Here is an 8,728-nt window from a genome sequence, read left to right as displayed (position 1 = left end):
TGGAACTGCTGTCGCACGCTCTTCCTCTCCCTCCTCCATTTTCCGTCAGCCCTTCACCCTTTCTTCTGCCATTGTTCGATCGTCTTCTCCATGGAGGGAACAGGCCAGAAACGACCCCGTTATTCTTTCCTCGATCTGAAAGCTGACGTGGTGGAGGAACTCATTGATCGGTGCGACGTCATCACCTCGGCTAGCATGGCAGGTTCGTTCCAGCCCATTCTCGACTCAACTAATAGCATCATTGCAAGGAACCCAAGGGTCAAGGAGCGGTTTCATCTCCCCTATCTTCTTCGCCATGACCCTGATGACTGGCGCCGGCACGACAGAGGCCTCACCCTATGCAAGTTGATGCTGCTTGATAATGATACGTGTGATGTTAAGATGCCATCTCTTGAGGGTAAGGCTTGGGCGGGTGCAAATGGAGATTGGGTTGTTTACATTGGGTCCAACAGCGAGTGGGAACTTGTGAATGTGTACACTCGTCACCGAGTTCCACTTCCAAATAGCTCAGCAAACTGCCCAGAGGTTGAGCACACCGGTAATGTACGCACGTTCAAATATGATCATGGTGACTGTCGTCTACGGAAGATAGCAATTTGTCGAGTTCCCAACTGCTCTTGGAATTACAAAAAGTATGATGTTGTTGCTATCTTCGACAAGCTTGTTGCCGTCCTTGATGGTTTCACTCGATGGATATTGCTCAAAAATCAGTTTCTGTACATGGATGAGTACTGTGATGCAATTGAATACGAGGCCCTTGTGTTTGCTGCCACCACTCGTGGCACTGTTTTTGCATGGCATCCTCGTTGTTTCGGTACGTTTGTATTCCACCGTAATTATAATTGTTTCATCCACATGCATGCGGGAAGTTTCCCTTTACTAATTAACCTTCTTCTTGTGTTTCCAAGGTCCTGTGAACATCCCACCACCTATACTTGAAGATTTTTATAACCAAGGGGGAGATGACGATGGTGATGATCACGAGCATGAGGACAAGCAGCACCGATATACTCTGTGGCGCCTGGCAACTAATTTTGATGGATCACCTCTTCTTGTGTGTATACAGCCCACTGATGATGTTACTGCTAAGGAAGCAGGTGTAGTCTCCCATGGTCGCACTCTCCGGACCTATTCCAACACCCGTTGCATGGTATTCGGGATGGATACTAGGGTGCTAGAGCCAACTCCTTCTCCCTGGCACAGAATTGATAGTCTTGGAGAAAACTCGCTCTTCCTTGGACAAAACTATCCGATGATGGTGAAAGGCGATCCAACTGCTATTGACACATTTATGAGAAGCAACTGTGTCTATACCTCGGACATTTGGGTGGTTCCCTACCCTGGTACTGATATAGAAGGCCGCTTCAGCCTGGATGATCAGTCCTGCGTTGGTCTCCAGATCGACAACGGATGGCCCATCCCAGAGAATCACTTGTGGTTCAAAGCAAGTGTTTCCAACGCCGCGGAATGGTTGAGTTGAAGTTCATTTCATGGCTTGTTATTTGTTGTGTGGTGAAAACTTTAGTATTTATAATGTATCCTCGTTGTCGATGTGGGTTGATGACCTGTTGTACTATGTAATAAAATGATATGCATGTGATAAACTTACTAAATTTATGAATGGCTTTCGAGTCGCTTCTCTGAGTGAGTGGTGCGACGAGGAAAAAAAATATTTTCCGAATACATAATTGTACGTGCATTGCAACAGGTTATCGGATGAGGCCAATCAACAATAGTAGTACACTATTTGTACTAGCTTCACATGCTTCGCGCGTCCGGCGGGTATTTTTACTGTAGCCATATGTTAATGTGTTCATTGTACGTAACCAGCATCTCGAATCCTCGATACTAGTAGTATACTATATAGTAGGAGTAAGTAGTAGGAGTAGTAGGGTGGCATGGGCCAGAACAAGCATTCACGTCCAGGAGTACGGCACACGCCACCACCACGACATACATCTGACACCATATTATTTCTTGGAGTCCGTGCGAGAGCAATCTCTTCAACCTCGTCGTTTCTCTAACTTCAGCCATCGCGTGGCGGGCGAGGTAGGGGTTTGCCGATAGTCGGTTTCCTTAACTGCGGTCCCACTTGTAAGGCCAACTCCAACGCACGACCCCAAACGGACCTCCGTTTTCCATGAACTCCAATGATAATTTTGACTATAAAAGCAAGACCAGAGAAAAGAAGAACCACAAGAATACATTTTACTACTCCTGTAAGTTGGATCAGTGCCTTCTCGATGCATTCATTGTTGATCTGCGGAGGCTCGATCTTGCGTGCTTCTTTCTTCTTCGAGTGTAAAGAAGTAGACGTTGCTTCCTCGCATCTAGTCTCATGTCTAGCCTCTATTCTATACTAGCTAAAAGTGATAGAACATCTACTAAATTGCGCTCTATCAATATATGGATGTACTCTTATTCCCAATACAAAAACTTGCATCCATTCTACTCCCTCCGTTGCACAATAGATGCCTTCTCTTTGTCAAAATATATATGTATCTAGACGTGTATTACTATATAGGTACATCCATTTTACTCCCTCTGTTGCACAATACATGCCTTCTATTTGTCAAAATATATATGTATCTAGACATGTATTAGTATATAGGTACATCCATTCTACTCCCTCCGATGCACAATACATGCCTTCTATTTGTCAAAATATATATGTATCTAGACATGTCTTAGTATATAGGTACATCCATTTTTGGACAAATGGAAGTCAAGTATTTTGGAACAGAGGGAGTACACAATAAAAATTTTAAGTTTGCACAACTAGTCTAATCCGAGAGCAGAACCGAAGATTTGGTCGGGTTCTTCCTCCTTTTGCCGACACGTGGGACATCCAGCATCCAGGTCGTGTCATGAAAGAAAATAGAGTGGTAGTTGAAGCCACGAGATGTGCATCTTGGGTTAAACTGTAAATAGAATCTTACTACTCTTGAGTAACTCCAAAAGCGGCCACCAAAGATCTTTAGTGGATTTGTTTTTCATCACCAGCACGTCGAGGTGAAAGATGTGCAGGTTCAGTGGGTCCTCTTGCGTTTTCACTGACATGTGGCGCCGCATGTGAGCAAACATACGATGGGCTCCGCGCGTCCGCTGGCTGGCTGAGAAGAGAGATAGAGGAGGGCTGAGCACGGACTACAGGAAATTTGTTCTACATACCTCGATATAGGCTTGATATAGTGGGGTGGCATGGGCCATAACTAGCATTGACGTCTAGTAGTACAGCACACGCCACCCACACGAGTCCCATCCGACACCAATTTTCTTGGAGTCCGTGCTACAGCCATCTCTTCTCCCTCCTGTTTTCTCAGCCATCGCGCGGTGGACGGGGTGGGGGTTTGCCGATAGTCGGTTTGCTCAACTGTGTTCCCACTTGTAAGTGAAAATGCAACACCGCACGCATTCCCGCTTAAGCGGCGTGCCGGACCAACCGTGTGGGGGTGCGACGCGAACATGGCAGGCTTTTCCTTTTGAACTCGTAACTTATAAAATTTGGTTCTGCTCCATGGCGCGACCGATAGATAGAAAATAACGATTTTGCCTAGAGTAATGAGAAGATTGGTTCTGGCGCCGTTCATGCATGGAGTACGTACGAAAATTATGAAGTTGATGCGAAAGGTAAGATAATTACTGTAGTATCATATACTACTACATGGATTTGACGGAAGGATAAAAATACATACAGATCCATCAACATTCAACGACATCCTCACGCCCTAGTGCGCCGGGTCACCAACCGACGTGTGAGGAGCAGCGGCATTGGCGGCGAGCTCAACGTGCTTCTGAACAGTGACGTCCAAGGTTGCCCTGCGCTCCAAGAAGGCCAGCGTCCTATCGTCCTCCTCTTGCATGTAGTAGTCCTTGTGGACGATTTGTGCGTAGACGTGGGTGATTATGTCGATGGTGTCTTGCTGCGCCAGGCGCTGCGCGGCGAGCGCGACCTCGAGGTGGACATTCTCCGGCGCGACGGCGGGCAGTCGGAGGGCCACCAGTGCGTCGAAGAGGTTGTTACCATAGTGGCCGTTGAGGGTGGCGGGCATCGCAGAGCCTGGGCGCGTCGGCTGGAGGCTTACGTCAAAGTCGTCCGCAAGCTTCTTGACGATGGTGAACTTGTCGAGGAAACCGACGAGGACCTCGTCGAACAAGGAGACGAAGCTGTCGTCCAAGCGGCCCCACGCCCTAGCGGCCTCAAGCAATACTACCTGCTGGGCCGCAGGCTGGCGTCGTGGACCATCTGGCACAGCCGGCTGATGCTCGCGCTCATCGCCTCCATGGGTCTAGCGTAGCTTCTAGTCAACTGATCTTGCGATTCGAGTGATCACTCAGCCCTTGGTTAGCGTGCGTAGGTGCGTAGGATTTCATACTACTCCTCGGCCCTCTACTGCACCTGCCTTTGGCTGTATGATAGGTGGGCCAGCCACCCCCTGGGGCCACGTGTCATTCACCCAAAGGGAGCTGCCGTAAGTCAATGAAGCTGCGTCCCCCTCCGTGCCGGTGCAGTATAGTCATCTCACCGGACCTCTAGTTGGGGCCAAATGAGAGAAGTTTGATGTTTACTGGTTTATTGGTCCCCTTTGCGTTTTGCGCCAAGTTTTGACCTTTGATTTAACTAATAAAACTTTAATGCATGTAAACAAAAATGTTGTGTAAGTCACCTTACGAAAACCAAATAATCCCAAAATACTTAGGCACGGTGCATTAACTCCCTCCTTGTTTCTTATTTTGTGACATATCAACCAATGAGAGATGTGGGTTGTGCATGCTTTCAATGACTTGACTACCATACATGACATGCAGTGTTTAGTTCATTGCATGTACTCTAGTTAGGAGTAACAAAAAAACATTAAGTTCTCTCGCCGATAGGAACAAAACACCATGTATTTATTTACAGAGGGAGTACTAGTACATTTTTGGTGACATGCATTACTAGATATTGCTAGTCAAATACTAAAATCCAGATGGACGTGGTAGTACTCCTAAATCCAGACGGTGGTGCTACTAGTACTAGTAGTAGTACTACCAATGTAGTAGTAGGAGTACTAGCACTGTACTACCAGTTGGTCAAATTATTACGTGCTGCTCCTCACAGTGAAGTGACAAGACCCTGCGCCGGAGATGACACCTGAGTATAGGCGCCGTGTTCGGCATACCATAGTCAGCCTCACCGTCTGTAGTCACTATCATCATGGCTGTAGAGCTAGCCTGCTTACAACTAGCCCTTTTCGACATAATTTCCCGTGCGTAGATGCCCGTGCATTGCACGGAACACCAAGATTGGGGGTGGACGGCTCCGACAGCAGCCATCGCGCCAGATTTTTCCACGACCTTCTACTCCTAGATGTGGTGGGGAGGAGATGAGGCTGATTGTGAGAGACAAGGAGTTGTTTGTAAATAGGGAACAAGTGCGGACATCTTTTTGCAAAAATGGAGAAGCTTGGTTTGTATGCGTCAGATTTAGATCCGACGGCTATTGGTGAAAGATGGGTGGCACAACATCATCACCAACTCAGGACCTGTTTGATTCGCAGGATTTTGAAAACGTAGGAATAGGACACGGCAATATTACAAGTTTCAAACTGATATTACAAATGTTAGGAGTAATGCTGCACCTACGAAGAGGGAATTACTAGGAAGTTTACGTAAAAACTTTTGTCACTTTAGGTGGATGCAGCGTTATCGTACAAACTAAAATCCACCGCCCTGACAAGTCACTAATGGGCAAATAAGTTTTTGAGTCTCTGGCCACTTGATGTTTCAAAAACAAATTCAGCTTCTGCGGAGACTTTGCCATTTAGGCTTAGACGCTTGCGGTGATCAGCACGCCATTCATTGTTGCACCAGAGAATGCCAAACCTCATTACCTTCAGCACACTTGCCTCCAGAACAAAGAACCTGGCCAATTTAATCTCAGATGTGCTGCCTCGGTAGTCGATCAAATCAATTTCTATAAGATGGAGATCAAGGCATTCGATGAGATTGTTATAGTGCAGCACATTTTTCACTTTCGGGTCTTTTTTTATATGCAAAAGAAGAGAACATATTAGAGCAGCTGGCTGCATAAGATTGATGTGTCATCAAGAGGTACCAATATCATTCGCTCATACGATAGGGTTGGCTAGCTAGTGATATTTTTTCACTCACTCACTCTCTCTCTCTCTCACTCTCTCTCTCTCTCTCTGTTTCCTCTCATTTAACTAGGAGCACGTGAAGAGCTTGGGCATTTGTTGCCTTCCACTATGTGTCCAATGCCATATTTCACAAAAGTATGCCACATAACACGCATCGATGTCAAATCAAAAAGATTTTGGCACCGCTCTCGCGATGTGAGAGAGTTGGCACCGCTGTGCACAAAGACCCACATGTATAAACAAATCAATCAAACCAACTACACCAGCCTCTCACTCTCCCAAACAAGTGTTTTTTATTGCCTCAGTCCTCTCTCTCTCCCACGCAGTGTTTTTTCATTGCGTGAGTTAATTTGGCACCGGAGCAAAGTAGGTGATCCAGATTGGGACACCAGGTGAGCAATGGAGGGGCATCGATGCCAAATGCATCACAAGTGAATTTGGCACATGTTTTGGCTTACATAGCCCACTTTTGTAATACTACCTCGTATTTAGTATAAAATTTTGACCATAGATTTACCTAAGAAAATGCCAATGCATGTCACTAAAAATTACACCATTTGAAATTATGTTGAAATACGAATCCAACGATATAGTTCTTAGTGACATGCATTAACATTTTGTTAGTTAAATCTATGGTCAAATTTTGATACTACAAAATTGGAAGAGTAAACCAGGACGGAGGTAGTACTTGCTCTTAGGGTAACGATAGAGTTACTGGAGTAGTCTAAGTTACTTTCCACTATGACTAGCCTAGGCTACTATAGTAGTACAGCATAAAAATGATGCAGGTGATCATGTGAGAAAAAATACTAAAAACATTTCTTTTGGTGCAGTGCGTAGATGCAGTTTTGAACACTACACTTGTCATCATAATTTGGGAAAATTACGAAAAAATTGAGCTACGTTGTGATTACCGTTTACTTATAGGAAAGAAGTTTCACCTTGATGAGTAGCTTCTCCGTGCACAGAAAGCATGTAAGGAATCCAACAACTTGATCCAGATTGGGGCCGATAGATTTTAGTGCTAAGATCTTCACTATGCGCATGGACTAGGTCAATCTTGTGGGAATCATTTTCTAGAAGACGGTCGTAAATACATCAAGAAGAAATTTAAAAATGTGAATTTCAAGAAGACGGAGAAGAAGATGAGTGCTGTACCTGAACGATTACGGATCCAATAAAGAGTTCGAAGAATTTGGCAGACGAGTACACCAACGCTGTCAATTTCGACGCGTCAATGACCCTGATTTTTGTTGGACGTTCTAGATCCGATACAAGCAATCTCTCAAGGAAAGGTGCATTCTCAATGACCATAACGTGGAACAGTTGGAGTGATCTCTTCCCAATTGATGTCTTGTTGCGGGACCAGCAAGACACATAAATCCATCGGAGATTTGTCGAGGCGATGTGGAGGCTAATGAACCCGTGGATCTGCTCAAGACGAAGGTACTCGAGCGCAGTACAGCTGCGGAGCAGATGCTCCATAACCTTCTTCGAGATGACAACGTCGAAGAGGTTGAGCTGCTTGAGTTGAGGGAGAAGAAGAGCGGGCGCGGCATTAATCTGGGGAAGATAGCAGGAGCTGAAGCTGGCGCGGCGCAGCGTTGGCGTGAGGCGGAGCGCGGATGGCGGCAGAGAGCGAAATCGTCCAGCTTCAAAGCTGAGCTCCTCGAGCTGATCTATGGCGGGGGATATGAACCACTCGTCGAACTTGGGTTGGACCTTGCAGTTGGTAATGAACACGCGGATGTCAAGGCGTTTGGCTGGCCCAGGGTGCGATAAAAGGATCTTGGAGACCGCGGCCATGCGTTTGCAATCCCCATCGCAGAGGCAGCTGTCGACGGTGAGGTTGAGGGGGACGCAATGCTAGAGGGGGTGCCACCGCCAGCAGAGCAGGGCGGTCCGCACGACAGATTTGGTGGGGAGGAGGCCGATGATGACGAGCAGCGTGTCATCCGGGAGGCTGCTGATGAAGTCCAGGCTCACCGGATGCAGTTTTGTCTCGAGCCGCCTCCGCTTGTTGGCTGCCTCGCCGTCCATCTCAACCGGCAGCGACGCTGGTGTACACGTGTGCTGGTGTGTGTTGTGTGCTGGGTGTGCACGAGTGCGTCCTTCTGTGCATGCCGCCGCGTAGTGGTGAATTGTGCGTGAGTGCGTCCTTCCCACGCAAGAAGTTTGTCCTCAATGCGCCATCAATTTACTAGTGTGCGGGGTGCTACCCCGAGTGGTTTCAACTTTCTTTACTTCACCGCGTGTCAGATGGGCCTCTAGTTTACTTATTTTCACCCACTGCCACATGGGCCAACACACGAAGATACATAACATGAGCTGACAAGGCAGCATGTGGATTGGTTGATCGGTCAACTAAACAATATACGGAGCTATAAGCTGACACAGTGAGCGTATAATCCGTCGGTATAGAGAGTTCGAGTGAGAGGGGAGGCCCGTGAGAGATAGCAGAGAGAGAGAAAGAGCTACTCCCTCCGTTCGATAATGTAGTTCCAACATTTTTTTTAAGTCAAACTTTTGAAATTTTTACCAAGTTTATAAAGAAATTACTTATATCTACAATACCAAAGATAAATGAT

The sequence above is a fragment of the Triticum dicoccoides genome, chromosome 5B (genome assembly GCF_002162155.2).
Source record: "Triticum dicoccoides isolate Atlit2015 ecotype Zavitan chromosome 5B, WEW_v2.0, whole genome shotgun sequence".
NCBI lineage: Eukaryota > Viridiplantae > Streptophyta > Magnoliopsida > Poales > Poaceae > Triticum > Triticum dicoccoides.
The sequence above is the reverse complement of the archived record's forward strand: the minus strand, read 5'-3'. Positions refer to the sequence as shown.